Below are 22,966 nucleotides of genomic sequence, written 5' to 3' on the forward strand. Positions count from 1 at the left end.
GAAAAAGGCCAAAAGCTGGATAATACAGAGATTTGAACCGTGGAACTGCAAAACTACAGTTATAGTTATGTGGCCTACGTCAGAATCTTTTAAACAGATATATTTGGGTCTGAAAAGTCAGGGAAACACCATTACTGTTTTATTTTATGGAAAAAAGGCCAATAGCTCGATAATACAGAAATTTGAACCGTGGAACTGCAAAACCGCAGTTATAGTTATGTGGCCTACACCAGAATCTTTTAAACAGATATATTTGTGTCTGAAAAATCAGGGAGACACTATTACTGTTTTTTTTTATGGAAAAAATACCAAAAGCTGGATAATACAGAGATTTGAACCGTGGAACTGCAAAACCACAGTTCTAGTTATCTGGCCTACACCAGGATCTTTTAAACAGATATATTTGAGTCTGAACAGTCAGGGAGACACTATTACTGTTTTTTTACGGGAAAAAGGCCAAAAGCTGGATAATACAGAGATTTGAACCGTGGAACTGCAAAACCACAGTTCTAGTTATCTGGCCTACACCAGGATCTTTTAAACAGATATATTTGTGTCTGAACAGTCAGCGAGACACTATTACTTTTTTTTTTTACGGAAAAAAGGCCAAAAGCTGGATAATACAGAGATTTGAACCGTGGAACTGCAAAACCACAGTTCTAGTTATTTGGCCTACACCACAATCTTTTAAACAGATATATTTGTATATGAACAGTCAGCGAGAAACTATTACTGTTTTTTTTAAGGAAAAAAGACCAAAAGCTGGATAATACAGATATTTGAACCGTGGAACTGCAAAACCACAGTTCTAGTTATCTGGCCTACACCAGGATCTTTTAAACAGATATATTTGAGTCTGAACAGTCAGGGAGACACTATTACTGTTTTTTTACGGGAAAAAGGCCAAAAGCTGGATAATACAGAGATTTGAACCGTGGAACTGCAAAACCACAGTTTTAGTTATCTGGCCTACTCCAGAATCTTTTAAACAGATATATTTGTGTCTGTACAGTCAGCGAGACACTATTACTGGTTTTTTTTTACGGAAAAAAGACCAAAAGCTGGATAATACAGAGATTTGAACCGTGGAACTGCAATACCACAGTTCTAGGAATCTGGCGTACACCAGAATCTTTTAAACAGATATGTTTGTGTCTAAACTGTCAGCGAGACACTATTACTGTTTTTTTTAACAGAAAAAATGGCAAAAGCTGGATAATACAGAGATTTGAACTGTGGAACTGCAAAACCACAGTTCTAGTTATCTGGCCTACAGCAGAATCTTTTAAACAGATATATTTGTGTCTGAACAGTTAGCGAGACACTATTGATGTTTTTTTTTAAGGAAAAAAGGCCAAAAGCTGGATAATACAGATATTTGAACTGTGGAACTGCAAAAACACAGATCTAGTTATCTGGCCTACACCAGAATCTTTTAAACAGATATATTTGTGTTTGAACAGTCAGCGAGACACTGTTACTTTTTTTTTTTTAGGAAAAAGGCCAAAAGCTGGATAATACAGAGATTTGAACCGTGGAACTGCAAAACTACAGTTATAGTTATGTGGCCTACGTCAGAATCTTTTAAACAGATATATTTGGGTCTGAAAAGTCAGGGAAACACCATTACTGTTTTATTTTATGGAAAAAAGGCCAATAGCTCGATAATACAGAAATTTGAACCGTGGAACTGCAAAACCGCAGTTATAGTTATGTGGCCTACACCAGAATCTTTTAAACAGATATATTTGTGTCTGAAAAATCAGGGAGACACTATTACTGTTTTTTTTTATGGAAAAAATACCAAAAGCTGGATAATACAGAGATTTGAACCGTGGAACTGCAAAACCACAGTTCTAGTTATCTGGCCTACACCAGATTCCTTTAAACAGATATATTTGTGTCTGAACAGTCAGGGAGACACTTTTACAGGTTTTTTTTTACGGAAAAAAGGCCAAAAGCTGGATAATACAGAGATTTGAACTGTGGAACTGCAAAACCACAGTTAAAGTTATGTGGCCTACTCCAGAATCTTTTAAACAGATATATTTGTGTCTGAACAGTCAGCAAGACACTATTACTGTTTTTTTTTACGGAAAAATGGCCAAAAGCTGGATAATACAGAGATTTGAACCATGGAACTGCCAAACTACAGTTATAGTTATGTGGCCTACACCAGAATCTTTTAAACACATATATTTGTGTCTGAAAAGTGAGGGAAACACTATTACTGTTTTTTTATGGAAAAAAGGCCAAAAGCTGGATAATACAGAGATTTGAACCGTGGAAATGCAAAAACACAGATCTAGTTATCTGGCCTACACCAGAATCTTTTAAACAGATATATTAGTGTCGGAACCGTCAGCGAGACACTACTACTGTTTTTGTTTACGGAAAAATGGCCAAAAGCTGGATATTATAGAGATTTGAACCGTGGAACTGCAAAACCACAGTTATAGTTATGTGGCCTACACCAGAATCTTTTAAACACATATATTTGTGTCTGAAAAGTGAGGGAAACACTATTACTGTTTTTTTATGGAAAAAAGGCCAAAAGCTGGATAATACAGAAATTTGAACCTTGGAACTGCAAAACCAAAGTTATAGTTATGTGGCCTACATCAGAATCTTTTAAACAGATATATTTATGTCTGAAAAGTCAGGGAGACACTATTACTGTTCTTTTTCATGGAAAAAAGGCCAAAAGCTGGATAATACAGAGATTTGAACCATGGAACTGAAAAACCACAGTTCTTGTTATCTGGCCTACAACAGAATCTTTTAAACAGATATATTTGTGTCTGAACAGTCAGCGAGACACTATTACTGTTTTTTTTTACGGAAAAAAGGCCAAAAGCTGGATAATACAGAGATTTGAATCGTGGAACTGCAATACCACAGCTCTAGTAATCTGGCGTACACCAGAATCTTTTAAACAGATATGTTTGTATCTAAACCGATAGCGAGACACTATTACTGTTCTTTTTTACGGAAAAAAAGGCAAAAGCTGGATAATACAGAGATTTGAACTGTGGAACTGCAAAACCACAGTTCTAGTTATCTGCCCTACACCAGAATCTTTTAAACAGATATATTTGTGTCTGAAAAGTTAGCGAGACCCCATTGATGTTTTTTTTTAAGGAAAAAAGGCCAAAAGCTGGATAATACAGAAATTTGAACTTTGGGACTGCAAAAACACAGTTCTAGTTATCTGGCCTACACCAGAATCTTTTAAACAGACATATTTGTGTCTGAAAAGTCAGGGAGACACTATTACTGTTTTTTTTTTACGGAAAAAAGGCCAAAAGCAGGATAAAACAGAGATTTGTACCGTGGAACTGCAAAACCACAGTTCTAGTTATCTGGCCTACACCAGAATCTTTTAAACAGATATATTTGTGTCTGAACAGTCAGTTCACACTATTACTGTTTTTTTTTATGGAAAAAAGGCCAAAAGGTAGATAATACAGAGATTTGAACCGTGGAACTGCAAAACCGCAGTTCTAGTTTTCTGGCCTACACCAGAATCTTTTAAACAGATATATTTGTGTATGAACAGTTAGCGAGACACCATTGATGTTTTTTTTTTATGGAAAAAAGGCCGAAAGCTGGAAAATACAGAGATTTGAACCGTGGAGCTGCAAAACCACAGTTCTATTTATCTGGCCTGCACCAGAATCTTTTAAACAGATATGTTTGTGTCTGAAAAGTCAGGAAGACACTACTACTGTTTTTTTTTACGGAAAAAAGGCCAAAAGCTGGATAATACAGAGATTTCAACCTTGGAACTGGAAAACCACATTTATAGTTATGTGGCCTACAAAATAATTTTTTAAACAGATATATTTGTGTCTGAACAGTCAGGGAGACACTGATACTGTTTTTTTTACAGAAAAAAGGCCAAAAGCTAGATAAAACAGAGATTTGAACCGTAGAACTGCAAAACCACAGATATAGTTATGTGGCCTACACAAGAATCTATTATCAGATATATTTGTGTCTGAACAGTCAGGGAGACACTATTACTGTTTTTTTTAACGGAAAAAAAGGCCAAAAGCTGGATAATACAGAGATTTGATCCGTGGAACTGCAAAACCACAGTTCTAGTTATCTGGCCTACACCAGGATCTTTTAAACAGATATATTTGTGTCTGAACAGTCAGGGAGACACTGATACTGTTTTTTTTACAGAAAAAAGGCCAAAAGCTAGATAAAACAGAGATTTGAACCGTAGAACTGCAAAACCACAGATATAGCTATGTGGCCTACACAAGAATCTATTAACAGATATATTTGTGTCTGAACAGTCAGGGAGACACTATTACTGTTTTTATTAACGGAAAAAAAGGCCAAAAGCTGGATAATACAGATATTTGATCCGTGGAACTGCAAAACCACAGTTCTAGTTATCTGGCCTACACCAGGATCTTTTAAACAGATATATTTGTGTCTGAACAGTCAGCGAGACACTATTACTTTTTTTTTATGGAAAAAAGGCCAAAAGCTGGATAATACAGAGATTTGAACCGTGGAACTGCAAAACCACAGTTCTAGTTATTTGGCCTACACCAGAATCTTTTAAACAGATATATTTGTATATGAACAGTCAGCGAGAAACTACTACTGTTTTTTTTAAGGAAAAAAGGCCAAAAGCTGGATAATACAGATATTTGAACAGTGGAACTGCAAAACCACAGTTCTAGTTATCTGGCCTACACCAGGATCTTTTAAACAGATATATTTGAGTCTGAACAGTCAGGGAGACACTATTACTGTTTTTTTACGGGAAAAAGGCCAAAAGCTGGATAATACAGAGATTTGAACCGTGGAACTGCAAAACCACAGTTCTAGTTATCTGGCCTACACCAGGATCTTTTAAACAGATATATTTGAGTCTGAACAGTCAGGGAGACACTATTACTGTTTTTTTACGGGAAAAAGGCCAAAAGCTGGATAATACAGAGATTTGAACTGTGGAACTGCAAAACCACAGTTCTAGTTATCTGGCCTACACCAGGATCTTTTAAACAGATATATTTGTGTCTGAACAGTCAGCGAGACACTATTACTTTTTTTTTTACGGAAAAAAGGCCAAAAGCTGGATAATACAGACATTTGAACCGTGGAACTGCAAAACCACAGTTCTAGTTATTTGGCCTACACCACAATCTTTTAAACAGATATATTTGTATATGAACAGTCAGCGAGAAACTATTACTGTTTTTTTTAAGGAAAAAAGGCCAAAAGCTGGATAATACAGATATTTGAACCGTGGAACTGCAAAACCACAGTTCTAGTTATCTGGCCTACACCAGGATCTTTTAAACAGATATATGTGAGTCTGAACAGTCAGGGAGACACTATTACTGTTTTTTTTACGGGAAAAAGGCCAAAAGCTGGATAATACAGAGATTTGAACCGTGGAACTGCAAAACCACAGTTTTAGTTATCTGGCCTACTCCAGAATCTTTTAAACAGATATATTTGTGTCTGTACAGTCAGCGAGACACTATTACTGGTTTTTTTTTACGGAAAAAAGACCAAAAGCTGGATAATACAGAGATTTGAACCGTGGAACTGCAATACCACAGTTCTAGGAATCTGGCGTACACCAGAATCTTTTAAACAGATATGTTTGGGTCTAAACTGTCAGCGAGACACTATTACTGTTTTTTTTAACGGAAAAAATGGCAAAAGCTGGATAATACAGAGATTTGAACTGTGGAACTGCAAAACCACAGTTCTAGTTATCTGGCCTACAGCAGAATCTTTTAAACAGATATATTTGTGTCTGAACAGTTAGCGAGACACTATTGATGTTTTTTTTTAAGGAAAAAAGGCCAAAAGCTGGAAAATACAGATACTTGAACTGTGGAACTGCAAAAACACAGATCTAGTTATCTGGCCTACACCAGAATCTTTTAAACAGATATATTTGTGTTTGAACAGTCAGCGAGACACTGTTACTTTTTTTTTTTTATGGAAAAAGGCCAAAAGCTGGATAATACAGAGATTTGAACCGTGGAACTGCAAATCTACAGTTATAGTTATGTGGCCTACGTCAGAATCTTTTAAACAGATATATTTGGGTCTGAAAAGTCAGGGAAACACCATTACTGTTTTATTTTATGGAAAAAAGGCCAATAGCTCGATAATACAGAAATTTGAACCGTGGAACTGCAAAACCGCAGTTATAGTTATGTGGCCTACACCAGAATCTTTTAAACAGATATATTTGTGTCTGAAAAATCAGGGAGACACTATTACTGTTTTTTTTTATGGAAAAAATACCAAAAGCTGGATAATACAGAGATTTGAACCGTGGAACTGCAAAACCACAGTTCTAGTTATCTGGCCTACACCAGGATCTTTTAAACAGATATATTTGAGTCTGAACAGTCAGGGAGACACTATTACTGTTTTTTTACGGGAAAAAGGCCAAAAGCTGGATAATACAGAGATTTGAACCGTGGAACTGCAAAACCACAGTTCTAGTTATCTGGCCTACACCAGGATCTTTTAAACAGATATATTTGTGTCTGAACAGTCAGCGTGACACTATTACTTTTTTTTTTTTACGGAAAAAAGGCCAAAAGCTGGATAATACAGAGATTTGAACCGTGGAACTGCAAAACTACAGTTATAGTTATGTGGCCTACACCAGAATCTTTTAAACACATATATTTGTGTCTGAAAAGTGAGGGAAACACTATTACTGTTTTTTTATGGAAAAAAGGCCAAAAGCTGGATAATACAGAGATTTGAACCGTGGAAATGCAAAAACACAGATCTAGTTATGTGGCCTACACCAGAATCTTTTAAACAGATATGTTTGTGTCTGAAAAGTCAGGAAGACACTAATACTGTTTTTGTTTACGGAAAAAAGTCCAAAAGCTGGATAATACAGAGTTTTGAACCTTGGAACTGGAACACCACATTTATAGTTATGTGGCCTACAAAATAATCTTTTAAACAGTTATATATGTGTCTGAACAGTCAGGGAGACAATGTTACTGTTTTTTTTACAGAAAAAAGGCCAAAAGCTAGATAATACAGAGATTTGAACTGTGGAACTGCAAAACCACAGATATAGTTATGTGGCCTACACAAGAATCTTTTAAACAGATATATTTGTATATGAACAGTCAGCGAGACACTATTACTGTTTTTTTTATGGAAAAAAGGCCAAAAGCTGGATAATACAGAGATTTGATCCGTGGAACTGCGAAACCACAGGTCTAGTTATCTGGCCTACACCAGGATCTTTTAAACAGATATATTTGTGTCTGAACAGTCAGCGAGACACTATTACTTTTTTTTTTACGGAAAAAAGGCCAAAAGCTGGATAATACAGAGATTTGAACCGTGGAACTGCAAAACCACAGATATAGTTATGTGGCCTACACAAGAATCTATTATCAGATATATTTGTGTCTGAACAGTCAGGGAGACACTATTACTTTTTTTTTACGGAAAAAAGGCCAAAAGCTGGATAATACAGAGATTTGAACCGTGGAACTGCAAAACCACAGTTCTAGTTATTTGGCCTACACCAGAATCTTTTAAACAGATATATTTGTATATGAACAGTCAGCGAGAAACTATTACTGTTTTTTTTAAGGAAAAAAGACCAAAAGCTGGATAATACAGAGATTTGAACCGTGGAACTGCAATACCACAGTTCTAGGAATCTGGCGTACACCAGAATCTTTTAAACAGATATGTTTGTGTCTAAACTGTCAGCGAGACACTATTACTGTTTTTTTTAACGGAAAAAATGGCAAAAGCTGGATAATACAGAGATTTGAACTGTGGAACTGCAAAACCACAGTTCTAGTTATCTGGCCTACAGCAGAATCTTTTAAACAGATATATTTGTGTCTGAACAGTTAGCGAGACACTATTGATGTTTTTTTTTAAGGAAAAAAGGCCAAAAGCTGGATAATACAGATATTTGAACTGTGGAACTGCAAAAACACAGATCTAGTTATCTGGCCTACACCAGAATCTTTTAAACAGATATATTTGTGTTTGAACAGTCAGCGAGACACTGTTACTTTTTTTTTTTTATGGAAAAAGGCCAAAAGCTGGATAATACAGAGATTTGAACCGTGGATCTGCAAAACTACAGTTATATTTATGTGGCCTACGTCAGAATCTTTTAAACAGATATATTTGGGTCTGAAAAGTCAGGGAAACACCATTACTGTTTTATTTTATGGAAAAAAGGCCAATAGCTCGATAATACAGAAATTTGAACCGTGGAACTGCAAAACCGCAGTTATAGTTATGTGGCCTACACCAGAATCTATTAAACAGATATATTTGTGTCTGAAAAATCAGGGAGACACTATTACTGTTTTTTTTTATGGAAAAAATACCAAAAGCTGGATAATACAGAGATTTGAACCGTGGAACTGCAAAACCACAGTTCTAGTTATCTGGCCTACACCAGATTCCTTTAAACAGATATATTTGTGTCTGAACAGTCAGGGAGACACTTTTACAGGTTTTTTTTTACGGAAAAAAGGCCAAAAGCTGGATAATACAGAGATTTGAACTGTGGAACTGCAAAACCACAGTTAAAGTTATCTGGCCTACTCCAGAATCTTTTAAACAGATATATTTGTGTCTGAACAGTCAGCAAAACACTATTACTGTTTTTTTTTACGGAAAAATGGCCAAAAGCTGGATAATACAGAGATTTGAACCATGGAACTGCCAAACTACAGTTATAGTTATGTGGCCTACACGAGAATCTTTTAAACACATATATTTGTGTCTGAAAAGTGAGGGAAACACTATTACTGTTTTTTTATGGAAAAAAGGCCAAAAGCTGGATAATACAGAGATTTGAACCGTGGAACTGCAAAACCACAGTTTTAGTTATCTGGCCTACTCCAGAATCTTTTTAACAGATATATTTGTCTCTGTACAGTCAGCGAGACACTATTACTGGGTTTTTTTTACGGAAAAAAGACCAAAAGCTGGATAATACAGAGATTTGAACCGTGGAACTGCAATACCACAGTTCTAGGAATCTGGCGTACACCAGAATCTTTTAAACAGATATGTTTGTGTCTAAACTGTCAGCGAGACACTATTACTGTTTTTTTTTTTAACGGAAAAAATGGCAAAAGCTGGATAATACAGAGATTTGAACTGTGGAACTGCAAAACCACAGTTCTAGTTATCTGGCCTACAGCAGAATCTTTTAAACAGATATATTTGTGTCTGAACAGTTAGCGAGACACTATTGATGTTTTTTTTTTAAGGAAAAAAGGCCAAAAGCTGGATAATACAGATATTTGAACCGTGGAACTGCAAAAACACAGATCTAGTTATCTGGCCTACACCAGAATCTTTTAAACAGATATATTTGTGTTTGAACAGTCAGCGAGACACTGTTACTTTTTTTTTTTTATGGAAAAAGGCCAAAAGCTGGATAATACAGAGATTTGAACCGTGGAACTGCAAAACTACAGTTATATTTATGTGGCCTACGTCAGAATCTTTTAAACAGATATATTTGGGTCTGAAAAGTCAGGGAAACACCATTACTGTTTTATTTTATGGAAAAAAGGCCAATAGCTCGATAATACAGAAATTTGAACCGTGGAACTGCAAAACCGCAGTTATAGTTATGTGGCCTACACCAGAATCTTTTAAACAGATATATTTGTGTCTGAAAAATCAGGGAGACACTATTACTGTTTTTTTTTATGGAAAAAATACCAAAAGCTGGATAATACAGAGATTTGAACCGTGGAACTGCAAAACCACAGTTCTAGTTATCTGGCCTACACCAGATTCCTTTAAACAGATATATTTGTGTCTGAACAGTCAGGGAGACACTTTTACAGGTTTTTTTTTACGGAAAAAAGGCCAAAAGCTGGATAATACCGAGATTTGAACTGTGGAACTGCAAAACCACAGTTAAAGTTATCTAGCCTACTCCAGAATCTTTTAAACAGATATATTTGTGTCTGAACAGTCAGCAAGACACTATTACTGTTTTTTTTTACGGAAAAATGGCCAAAAGCTGGATAATACAGAGATTTGAACCATGGAACTGCCAAACTACAGTTATAGTTATGTGGCCTACACCAGAATCTTTTAAACACATATATTTGTGTCTGAAAAGTGAGGGAAACACTATTACTGTTTTTTTATGGAAAAAAGGCCAAAAGCTGGATAATACAGAAATTTGAACCGTGGAAATGCAAAAACACAGATCTAGTTATCTGGCCTACACCAGAATCTTTTAAACAGATATATTAGTGTCGGAACCGTCAGCGAGACACTACTACTGTTTTTGTTTACGGAAAAATGGCCAAAAGCTGGATAATACAGAGATTTGAACCATGGAACTGCAAAACCACAGTTATAGTTATGTGACCTACACCAGAATCTTTTAAACAGATATATTTGTGTCTGAACTGTCAGGGAGACACTATTACTGTTTTTCTTTACGGAACAAAGGCTAAAAGCTAGATAATACAGAGATTTGAACTGAGGTACTGAAAAACCACAGTTATAGTTATGTAGCCTACACCAGAATCTATTAAACAGATATATTTGTGTCTGAACAGTCAGGGAGACACTATAACTGTTTTTTTTATGGAAAAAAAGGCCAAAAGCTGGATAATACAGAGATTTGAACCGTGGAACTGCAAAACCATAGTTCTAGTTATCTGGCCTACATCAGAATCTTTTAAACAGATATATTTGTGTCTGAACAGTCAGGTAGACACTATTACTGTTTTTTTTAATGGAAAAAAGGCCAAAAGCTGGATAATACAGAGATTTGAACCATGGAACTGCCAAACTACAGTTATAGTTATGTGGCCTACAGCAGAATCTTTTAAACACAAATATTTGTGTCTGAAAAGTGAGGGAAACACTATTACTGTTTTTTTATGGAAAAAAGGCCAAAAGCTGGATAATTCAGAAATTTCAACCGTGGAACTGCAAAACCACAGTTATAGTTATGTGGCCTACATCAAAATCTTTTAAACAGATATATTTGTGTCTGAAAAGTCAGGGAGACACTATTACTGTTTTTTTTTTATGGAAAAAAGGCCAAAAGCTGGATAATACAGAGATTTGAACCGTGGAACTGAAAAACCACAGTTCTTGTTATCTTGCCTACAACAGAATCTTTTAAACAGATATATTTGTGTCTGAACAGTCAGGGAGACACTATTACTCTTTTTTAACGGGAAAAAGGCCAAAAGCTGGATAATACAGAGATTTGAACCGTGGAACTGCAAAACCACAGTTTTAGTTATCTGGCCTACACAAGAATCTTTTAAACAGATATATTTGTGTCTGAACAGTCAGCGAGACACTATTACTGTTTTTTTTTTACAGAAAAAAGGCCAAAAGCTGGATAATACAGAGATTTGAACCGTGGAACTGCAATACCACAGTTCTAGTAATCTGGCATACTCCAGAATCTTTTAAACAGATATGTTTGTGTCTAAACTGACAGCGAGACACTATTACTGTTCTTTTTTATGGAAAAAAAGGCAAAAGCTGGATAATACAGAGATTTGAACTGTGGAACTGCAAAACCACAGTTCTAGTTATCTGGCCTACACCAGAATCTATTAAACAGATATATTTGTGTCTGAACAGTTAGCGAGACACTATTGATGTGTTTTTTATGGAAAAAAGGCCAAAAGCTGGATAATACAGAGATTTGAACCGTGGAACTGCAAAACCGCAGTTCTAGTTTTCTGGCCTACACCAGAATCTTTTAAACAGATATAGTTGTGTATGAAAAGTTAGCGAGACACCATTGATTTTTTTTTTTATGGAAAAAAGGCCGAAAGCTGAATAATACAGAGATTTGAACCGTGGAACTGCAAAACCACAATTCTAGTTATCTGGCCTACACCAGGATCTTTTAAACAGATATATTTATGTCAGAACAGTCAGCGAGAAACTATTACTGTTTTTTTTTTACGGAAAAAAAGCCAAAAGCTGGAAAATACAGATATTTGAACTGTGGAACTGCAAAACCACAGTTCTATTTATCTGGCCTACACCAGAATCTTTTAAACAGATATGTTTGTGTCTGAAAAGTCAGGAAGACACTACTGCTGTTTTTGTTTACGGAAAAAAGGCCAAAAGCTGGATAATACAGAGTTTTGAACCTTGGAACTGGAAAACCACATTTATAGTTATGTGGCCTACAAAATAATCTTTTAAACAGTTATATATGTGTCTGAACAGTCAGGGAGACAATGTTACTGTTTTTTTTACAGAAAAACGGCCAAAAGCTAGATAATACAGAGATTTGAACTGTGGAACTGCAAAACCACAGATATAGTTATGTGGCCTACACAAGAATCTTTTAAACAGATATATTTGTATATGAACAGTCAGCGAGACACTATTACTGTTTTTTTTATGGAAAAAAGGCCAAAAGCTGGATAATACAGAGATTTGATCCGTGGAACTGCGAAACCACAGTTCTAGTTATTTGGCCTACACCAGGATCTTTTAAACAGATATATTTGTGTCTGAACAGTCAGCGAGACACTATTACTTTTTTTTTTACGGAAAAAAGGCCAAAAGCTGGATAATACAGAGATTTGAACCGTGGAACTGCAAAACCACAGTTCTAGTTATTTGGCCTACACCAGAATCTTTTAAACAGATATATTTGTATAGGAACAGTCAGCGAGACACTATTACTGTTTTTTTTATGGAAAAAAGGCCAAAAGCTGGATAATACAGAGATTTGATCCGTGGAACTGCAAAACCACAGTTCTAGTTATCTGGCCTACACCAGGATCTTTTAAACAGATATATTTGTGTCTGAACAGTCAGGGAGACACTATTACTGTTTTTTTACGGGAAAAAGGCCAAAAGCTGGATAATACAGAGATTTGAACCGTGGAACTGCAAAACCACAGTTTTAGTTATCTGGCCTACACCAGAATCTTTTAAACCGATATATTTGTGTCTGAACAGTCAGCGAGACACTATTACTGTTTTTTTTTACGGAAAAAAGGCCAAAAGCTGGATAATACAGAGATTTGAACCGTGGAACTGCAATACCACAGTTCAAGGAATCTGGCGTACACCAGAATCTTTTAAACAGATATGTTTGTGTCTAAACTGTCAGCGAGACACTATTACTGTTTTTTTTACGGAAAAAATGGCAAAAGCTGGATAATTCAGAGATTTGAACTGTGGAACTGCAAAACCACAGTTCTAGTTATCTGGCCTACACCAGAATCATTTAAACAGATATCTTTGTGTCTGAACAGTTAGCGAGACACTATTGATGTTTTTTTTTAAGGAAAAAAGGCCAAAAGCTGGATAATACAGAAATTTGAAATGTGGAACTGCAAAGACACAGATCTAGTTATCTGGCCTACACCAGAATCTTTTAAACAGATATATTTGTGTCTGAAAAGTAAGGGAGACACTATTAGAGTTTTTTTAATGGAAAAAGGGCCAAAAGCTGGATAATACAGAGATTTGAATCGTGGAACTGGAAAACCACAGTTTTAGTTATCTGGCCTACATCAGGATCGTTTAAACAGATATATTTGTGTCTGAACAGTCAGCAAGACACTATTACTTTTTTTTTTTTACGGAAAAAAGGCCAAAAGCTGGATAATAAACCAGGCAATGTGAACTGAGGTCTAAGATGGTAGACATGCAAGAAATAGGAGCATGTTCACACTAGCAAAAAAGAAACAAAACCTACAAAAGACAAAAGACAAAAATATATCTCATACCCTACCATCATTATATATAAATGTAAAGCAAAGTTGCATAATAAACATAGGGTACTTAGTGAACTATTTTTGATTAAAAAAAGTATACAAACCGTCCCACCAGCGGCAAGGTGACCCTAAATTGGGACGGTACCTATACTGCCTATATTAAAAACCTTACTGTATATCAAAGTTGAAGCAATGCATATAAAAGGGTAGACAAATAGGACCGGGTCCCAACTCCAGACCACCCAGGCCCGTGGTAAGCTACATATATACCAGTCAGCTCAACAACGGGGATGCCACACCCTTAAATTGCACAGAATGCAAACAAGACAAAAAAACAGGCAATGTGAACTGAGGTCTAAGATGGTAGACATGCAAGAAATAGGAGCATGTTCACACTAGCAAAAAAGAAACAAAACCTACAAAAGACAAAAGACAAAAATATATCTCATACCCTACCATCATTATATATAAATGTAAAGCAAAGGCCAAAAGAAGTCAGCGAGACACTATTACTGTTTTTTTTACGGAAAAAACGCCAAAATATGGATAATACAGAGATTTGAACTGTGGAACTGCCAAACTACAGTTATAGTTATGTGGCCTACGTCAGAATCTTTTAAACAGATATATTTGGGTCTGAAAAGTCAGGGAAACACTATTACTGTTTTTTTTTATGGAAAAAAGGCCAATAGCTCGATAATACAGAAATTTGAACCATGGAACTGCAAAGCCACAGTTGTAGTTATCTGGCCTACACCAGATTCCTTTAAACAGATATATTTGTTTCTGAACAGTCAGGGAGACACATTTAATGTTTTTTTTTTTACGGAAAAAAGGCCAAAAGGTGGATAATACAGAGATTTGAACTGTGGAACTGCAAAACCACAGTTAAAGTTATCTGGCCTACTCCAGAATCTTTTAAACAGATATATTTGTGTCTGAATAGTCAGGGAGACACTGTTACTGTTTTTTTTACAGAAAAAAGGCCAAAAGCTAGATAAAACAGAGATTTGAACCGTGGAACTGCAAAACCACAGTTATAGTTATGTGGCCTACAAAAGAATCTATTAAACAGATATATTTGTGTCTGAACAGTCAGGGAGACACTATTACTGTTTTTTTACAGAAAAAAAGGCCAAAAGCTGGATAATACAGAGATTTGAACCGTGGAACTGCAATCCCACAGTTCTAGCAATCTGGCGTACACCAGAATCTTTTAAACAGATATGTTTGTGCCTAAACTGTCAGCGAGACACTATTACTGTTTTTTTTTACGGAAAAAAAGGCAAAAGATGGATAACACAGATATTTGAACTGTGGAACTGCAAAAACACAGTTCCAGTTATCTGGCCTACACCAGAATCTTTTAAACAGATATATTTGTGTCTGAACTGTCAGGGAGACCCTATTACTGTTTTTCTTTACGGAACATAGGCCAAAAGCTGGATAATACAGAGATTTGAACCGTGGAACTGCAAAACCACAGTTCTAGTTATCTGGCCTACACCAGAATCTTTTAAACAGATATATTTGTGTCTGAACAGTCAGCGAGACACTATTACTGTTTTTTTTACGGAAAAAATGCCAAAAACTGGATAATACAGAGATTTGAACCGTGGAACTGCCAAACTACAGTTATAGTTATGTGGCCTACGTCAGAATCTTTTAAACAGATATATTTGGGTCTGAAAAGTCAGGGAAACACTATTACTGTTTTTTTTTATGGAAAAAAGGCCAATAGCTCGATAATACAGAAATTTGAACAGTGGAACTGCAAAACCGCAGTTATAGTTATGTGGCCTACACCAGAATCTTTTAAACAGATATATTTGTGTCTGAAAAGTCAGGGAGACACTATTACTGTTTTTTTATGGATAAAATATCAAAAGCTGGATAATACAGAGATTTGAACCATGGAACTGCAAAACCACAGTTGTAGTTATCTGGCCTACGCCAGATTCCTTTAAACAAATATATTTGTGTCTGAACAGTCAGGGAGACACTTTTAATGTTTTTTTTTTTTACGGAAAAAAGGCCAAAAGGTGGATAATACAGAGATTTGAACTGTGGAACTGCAAAACCACAGTTAAAGTTATCTGGCCTACTCCAGAATCTTTTAAACAGATATATTTGTGTCTGAACAGTCAGCAAGACACTGATACTGGGGTTTTTTATGGAAAAATGGCCAAAGCTGGATAATACAGAGATTTGAACCATGGAACTGCCAAACTACAGTTATAGTTATGTGGCCTCCACCAGAATCTTTTAAACACGTATATTTGTGTCTGAAAAGTGAGGGAAACACTATTACTGTTTTTTTATGGAAAAAATGCCAAAAGCTGGATAATACAGAAATTTGAACCGTGAAACTGCAAAACCACAGTTATAGTTATGTGGCCTACACCAGAATCTTTTAAACAGATATATTTGTGTCTGAAAAGTCAGGGAGACACTATTACTGTTTTTTTTTAAGGAAAAAAGGCCAAAAGCTTGATAATACAGAGATTTGAACCGTGGAACTGAAAAACCACAGTTCTAGTTATCTGGCCTACAACAGAATCTTTTAAACAGATATATTTGTGTCTGAACAGTCAGGGAGACACTATTACTGTTTTTTTACGGGAAAAAGGCCAAAAGCAAGATAATACAGAGATTTGAACCGTGGAACTGCAAAACCACAGTTTTAGTTATCTGGCCTACACCAGAATCTTTTAATCAGATATATTTGTGTCTGAACAGTCAGCGAGACACTATTTTTTTTTTTTTACGGAAAAAAGGCCAAAAGCTGGATAATACAGAGATTTGAACCGTGGAACTGCAATACCACAGTTCTATTAATCTGGCGTACACCAGAATCTTTTAAACAGATATGTTTGTGTCTAAACTGACAGCGAGACACTATTACTGTTTTTTTTTTACGGAAAAAAAGGCAAAAGCTGGATAATACAGAGATTTGAACTGTGGAACTGCAATACCACAGTTCTATTAATCTGGCGTACACCAGAATCTTTTAAACAGATATGTTTGTGTCTAAACTGACAGCGAGACACTATTACTGTTTTTTTTATGGAACAAAGGCCAAAAGCTGGATAATGCAGAGATTTGAACCGTGGAACTGCAAAACCACAATTCTAGTTATCCGGCCTACACGAGAATCTTTTAAACAGATATATTTGTGTCTGAACAGTCAGGGAGACACTATTACTGTTTTTTTACGGGAAAAAGGCCAAAAGCAAGATAATACAGAGATTTGAACCGTGGAACTGCAAAACCACAGTTTTAGTTATCTGGCCTACACCAGAATCTTTTAAACAGATATATTTGTGTCTGAACAGTCAGCGAGACACTATTTTTTTTTTTTTACGGAAAAAAGGCCAAAAGCTGGATAATACAGAGATTTGAACCGTGGAACTGCAATACCACAGTTCTATTAATCTGGCGTACACCAGAATCTTTTAAACAGATATGTTTGTGTCTAAACTGACAGCGAGACACTATTACTGTTTTTTTTTTACGGAAAAAAAGGCAAAAGCTGGATAATACAGAGATTTGAACTGTGGAACTGCAATACCACAGTTCTATTAATCTGGCGTACACCAGAATCTTTTAAACAGATATGTTTGTGTCTAAACTGACAGCGAGACACTATTACTGTTTTTTTTATGGAACAAAGGCCAAAAGCTGGATAATGCAGAGATTTGAACCGTGTAACTGCAAAACCACAATTCTAGTTATCCGGCCTACACGAGAATCTTTTAAACAGATATATTTGTGTCTGAAAAGTCAGGGAGACACTACTACTGTTTTTGTTTACGGAAAAAAGGCCAAAAGCTGGATAATACAGAGATATATACCTTGGAACTGGAAAACCACAGTTATAGTTATGTGGCCTACAAAATAATCTTTTAAACAGATATATTTGTGTCTGAATAGTCAGGGAGACACTGTTACTGTTTTTTTTACAGAAAAAAGGCCAAAAGCTAGATAAAACAAAGATTTGAACCGTGGAACTGCAAAACCACAGTTATAGTTATGTGGCCTACAAAAGAATCTATTAAACAGATATATTTGTGTCTGAACGGTCAGGGAGACACTATTACTGTTTTTTTACAGAAAAAAAGGCCAAAAGCTGGATAATACAGAGATTTGAACCGTGGAACTGCAATACCACAGTTCTAGGAATCTGGCGTACACCAGAATCTTTTAAACAGATATGTTTGTGCCTAAACTGTCAGCGAGACACTATTACTGTTTTTTTTTACGGAATAAAAGGCAAAAGATGGATAACACAGAGATTTGAACTGTGGAACTGCAAAAACACAGTTCTAGTTATCTGGCCTACACCAGAATCTTTTAAACAGATATATTTGTGTCTGAAAAGTCAGGGAGACACTATTACAGTTTTTTTTATGGAAAAAAGGTCAAAAGCAGGATAAAACAGAGATTTGAACCGTGGAACTGCAAAACCACAGTTCTAGTTATCTGGCCTACACCAGAATCTTTTAAACAGATATATTTGGGTCTGAACAGTCAGGTCGACACTATTACTGTTTTTTTTTCGGAAAAAAGGCCAAAAGCTGGATAATACAGAGATTTGAACCATGGAACTGCAAAACCACAGTTCTAGTTATCTGGCCTACACCAGAATCTTTTAAACAGATATATTTTTGTCTGAACAGTCAGCGAGACACTATTACTATTTTTTTTACGGAAAAAAGGCCAAAAGCTGGATAATACAGAGATTTGAACCGTGGAACTGCAAAACCACAGTTATAGTTATGTGGCCTACACCAGAATCTTTTAAACAGATATTTTTGTGTCTGAACTGTCAGGGAGACACTATTACTGTTTTTTTTATGGAACAAAGGCCAAAAGCTGGATAATGCAGAGATTTGAACCGTGGAACTGCGAAACCACAATTCTAGTTATCCGGCCTACTCGAGAATCTTTTAAACAGATATATTTGTGTCAGAACAGTCAGCGAGAAACTATTACTGTTTTTTTTTACGGAAAAAAAGCCAAAAGCTTTAAAATACAGTGATTTGAACCGTGGAACTGCAAAACCGCAGTTCTATTTACCTGGCCTACACCAGAATCTTTTAAACAGATATATTTGTGTCTGAAAAGTCAGGGAGACACTACTACTGTTTTTGTTTACGGAAAAAAGGCCAAAAGCTGGATAATACAGAGAATTGAACCTTGGAACTGGAAAACCACAGTTATAGTTATGTGGCCTACAAAATAATCTTTTAAACAGATATATTTGTGTCTAAACAGTCAGGGAGACACTATTACTGTTTTTTTACGGAAAAAAGAACAAAAGCTGGATAATACAGAGATTTGAACCGTGGAACTGCAAAACCACAGTTATAGTTATGTGGCCTACACCAGAATCTTTTAAGCAGATATATTTGTATCTGAACTGTCAGGGAGACAATATTACTGTTTTTCTTTACGGAACAAAGGCCAAAAGCTGGATAATACAGAGTTTTGAACTGTGGAACTGCAAAACCACAGTCATAGTTATGTGGCCTACACCAGAATCTATTAAACAGAAATATTTGTGCCTGAACAGTCAGGGAGACACTATAGCTGTTTTTTTTATGGAAAAAAAGGCCAAAAGGTAGATAATACAGAGATTTGAACCGTGGAACTACAAAACCGCAGTTCTAGTTTTCTGGCCTACACCAGAATCTTTTAAACAGATATATTTGTGTATGAACAGTTAGCGAGACACCATTGATGTTTTTTTTTTATGGAAAAAAGGCCGAAAGCTGGAAAATACAGAGATTTGAACCGTGGAACTGCAAAACCACAGTTCTATTTATCTGGCCTGCACCAGAATCTTTTAAACAGATATGTTTGTGTCTGAAAAGTCAGGAAGACACTACTACTGCTTATGTTTACGGAAAAAAGGCCAAAAGCTGGATAATACAGAGATTTGAACCTTGGAACTGGAAAACCACATTTATAGTTATGTGGCCTACAAAGTAATCTTTTAAACAGATATATTTGTGTCTGAACAGTCAGGGAGACACTGATACTGTTTTTTTTACAGAAAAAAGGCCAAAAGCTAGATAAAACAGAGATTTGAACCGTGGAACTGCAAAACCACAGATATAGTTATGTGGCCTACACAAGAATCTATTATCAGATATATTTGTGTCTGAACAGTCAGGGAGACACTATTACTGTTTTTTTTAACGGAAAAAAAGGCCAAAAGCTGGATAATACAGAGATTTGATCCGTGGAACTGCAAAACCACAGTTGTAGTTATCTGGCCTACACCAGGATCTTTTAAACAGATATATTTGTGTCTGAACAGTCAGCGAGACACTATTACTTTTTTTTTTACGGAAAAAAGGCCAAAAGCTGGATAATACAGAGATTTGAACCGTGGAACTGCAAAACCACAGTTCTAGTTATTTTGCCTACACCAGAATCTTTTAAACAGATATATTTGTATATGAACAGTCAGCGAGAAACTATTACTGTTTTTTTTAAGGAAAAAAGGCCAAAAGCTGGATAATACAGATATTTGAACCGTGGAACTGCAAAACCACAGTTCTAGTTATCTGGCCTACACCAGGTTCTTTTAAACAGATATATTTGAGTCTGAACAGTCAGGGAGACACTATTACTGTTTTTTACGGGAAAAGGGCCAAAAGCTGGATAATACAGAGATTTGAACCGTGGAACTGCAAAACCACAGTTTTAGTTATCTGGCCTACTCCAGAATCTTTTAAACCGATATATTTGTGTCTGTACAGTCAGCGAGACACTAGTACTGTTTTTTTTTACGGAAAAAAGACCAAAAGCTGGATAATACAGAGATTTGAACTGTGGAACTGCAATACCACAGTTCTAGGAATCTGGCGTACACCAGAATCTTTTAAACAGATATGTTTGTGTCTAAACTGTCAGCGAGACACTATTACTGTTTTTTTTAACGGAAAAAATGGCAAAAGCTGGATAATACAGAGATTTGAACTGTGGAACTGCAAAACCACAGTTCTAGTTATCTGGCCTACAGCAGAATCTTTTAAACAGATATATTTGTGTCTGAACAGTTAGCGAGACACTATTGATGTTTTTTTTAAGGAAAAAAGGCCAAAAGCTGGATAATACAGATATTTGAACTGTGGAACTGCAAAAACACAGATCTAGTTATCTGGCCTACACCAGAATCTTTTAAACAGATATATTTGTGTTTGAACAGTCAGCGAGACACTATTACTTTTTTTTTTTTATGGAAAAAAGGCCAAAAGCTGGATGATACAGAGATTTGAACCGTGGAACTGCAAAACTACAGTTATAGTTATGTGGCCTACGTCAGAATCTTTTAAACAGATATATTTGGGTCTGAAAAGTCAGGGAAACACCATTACTGTTTTATTTTATGGAAAAAAGGCCAATAGCTCGATAATACAGAAATTTGAACCGTGGAACTGCAAAACCGCAGTTATAGTTATGTGGCCTACACCAGAATCTTTTAAACAGATATATTTGTGTCTGAAAAATCAGGGAGACACTATTACTGTTTTTTTTTATGGAAAAAATACCAAAAGCTGGATAATACAGAGATTTGAACCGTGGAACTGCAAAACCACAGTTCTAGTTATCTGGCCTACACCAGATTCCTTTAAACAGATATATTTGTGTCTGAACAGTCAGGGAGACACTTTTACAGGTTTTTTTTACGGAAAAAAGGCCAAAAGCTGGATAATACAGAGATTTGAACTGTGGAACTGCAAAACCACAGTTAAAGTTATCTGGCCTACTCCAGAATATTTTAAACAGATATATTTGTGTCTGAACAGTCAGCAAGACACTATTACTGGGTTTTTTTACGGAAAAATGGCCAAAAGCTGGATAATACAGAGATTTGAACCATGGAACTGCCAAACTACAGTTATAGTTATGTGGACTACACCAGAATCTTTTAAACACATATATTTGTGTCTGAAAAGTGAGGGAAACACTATTACTGTTTTTTTATTTAAAAAAAGGCCAAAAGCTGGATAATACAGAAATTTGAACCGTGGAACTGCAAAAACACAGATCTAGTTATCTGGCCTACACCAGAATCTTTTAAACACATATATTAGTGTCGGAACCGTCAGCGAGACACTACTACTGTTTTTGTTTACGGAAAAATGGCCAAAAGCTGGATAATACAGAGATTTGAACCGTGGAACTGCAAAACCACAGGTATAGTTATGTGGCCTACACCAGAATCTTTTAAACAGATATATTTGTGTCTGAACTGTCAGGGAGACACTATTACTGTTTTCCTTTACGGAACAAAGGCTAAAAGCTAGATAATACAGAGATTTGAACTGAGGTACTGCAAAACTACAGTTATAGTTATGTAGCCTACACCAGAATCTTTTAAACAGATATATTTGTGTCTGAACAGTCAGCGAGACACTATTACTGTTTTTTTTTACGGAAAAAACGCCAAAATCTGGATAATACAGAGATTTGAACCGTGGAACTGCCAAACTACAGTTATAGTTATGTGGCCTACGTCAGAATCTTTTAAACAGATATATTTGGGTCTGAAAAGTCAGGGAAACACTATTACTGTTTTTTTATGGAAAAAAAGCCAAAAGCTGGATAATACAGAAATTTGAACCGTGGAACTGCAAAAACACAGATCTAGATATCTGGCCTACACCAGAATCTTTTAAACAGATATATTTGTGTCTGAACAGTCAGGTAGACACTATTACTGTTTTTTTTAATGGAAAAAAGGCCAAAAGCTGGATAATACAGAGATTTGAACCATGGAACTGCCAAACTACAGTTATAGTTATGTGGCCTACACCAGAATCTTTTAAACACATATATTTGTGTCTGAAAAGTGAGGGAAACACTATTACTGTTTTTTTATGGAAAAAAGGCCAAAAGCTGGATAATACAGAAATTTGAACCGTGGAACTGCAAAACCACAGTTGTAGTTATGTGGCCTACATCAAAATCTTTTAAACAGATATATTTGTGTCTGAAAAGTCAGGGAGACACTATTACTGTTTTTTTTTATGGAAAAAATGCCAAACGCTGGATAATACAGAAATTTGAACATTGGAACTGAAAAACCACAGTTCTTGTTATCTGGCCTACAACAGAATCTTTTAAACAGATATATTTGTGTCTGAACAGTCAGGGAGACACTATTTCTCTTTTTTAACGGGAAAAAGGCCAAAAGCTGGATA

Source organism: Phyllobates terribilis, unplaced genomic scaffold (genome assembly GCF_046119375.1).
Source record: "Phyllobates terribilis strain yellow unplaced genomic scaffold, ASM4611937v1 Scaffold_10__3_contigs__length_209671492, whole genome shotgun sequence".
In the NCBI taxonomy this organism is placed as follows: domain Eukaryota; kingdom Metazoa; phylum Chordata; class Amphibia; order Anura; family Dendrobatidae; genus Phyllobates; species Phyllobates terribilis.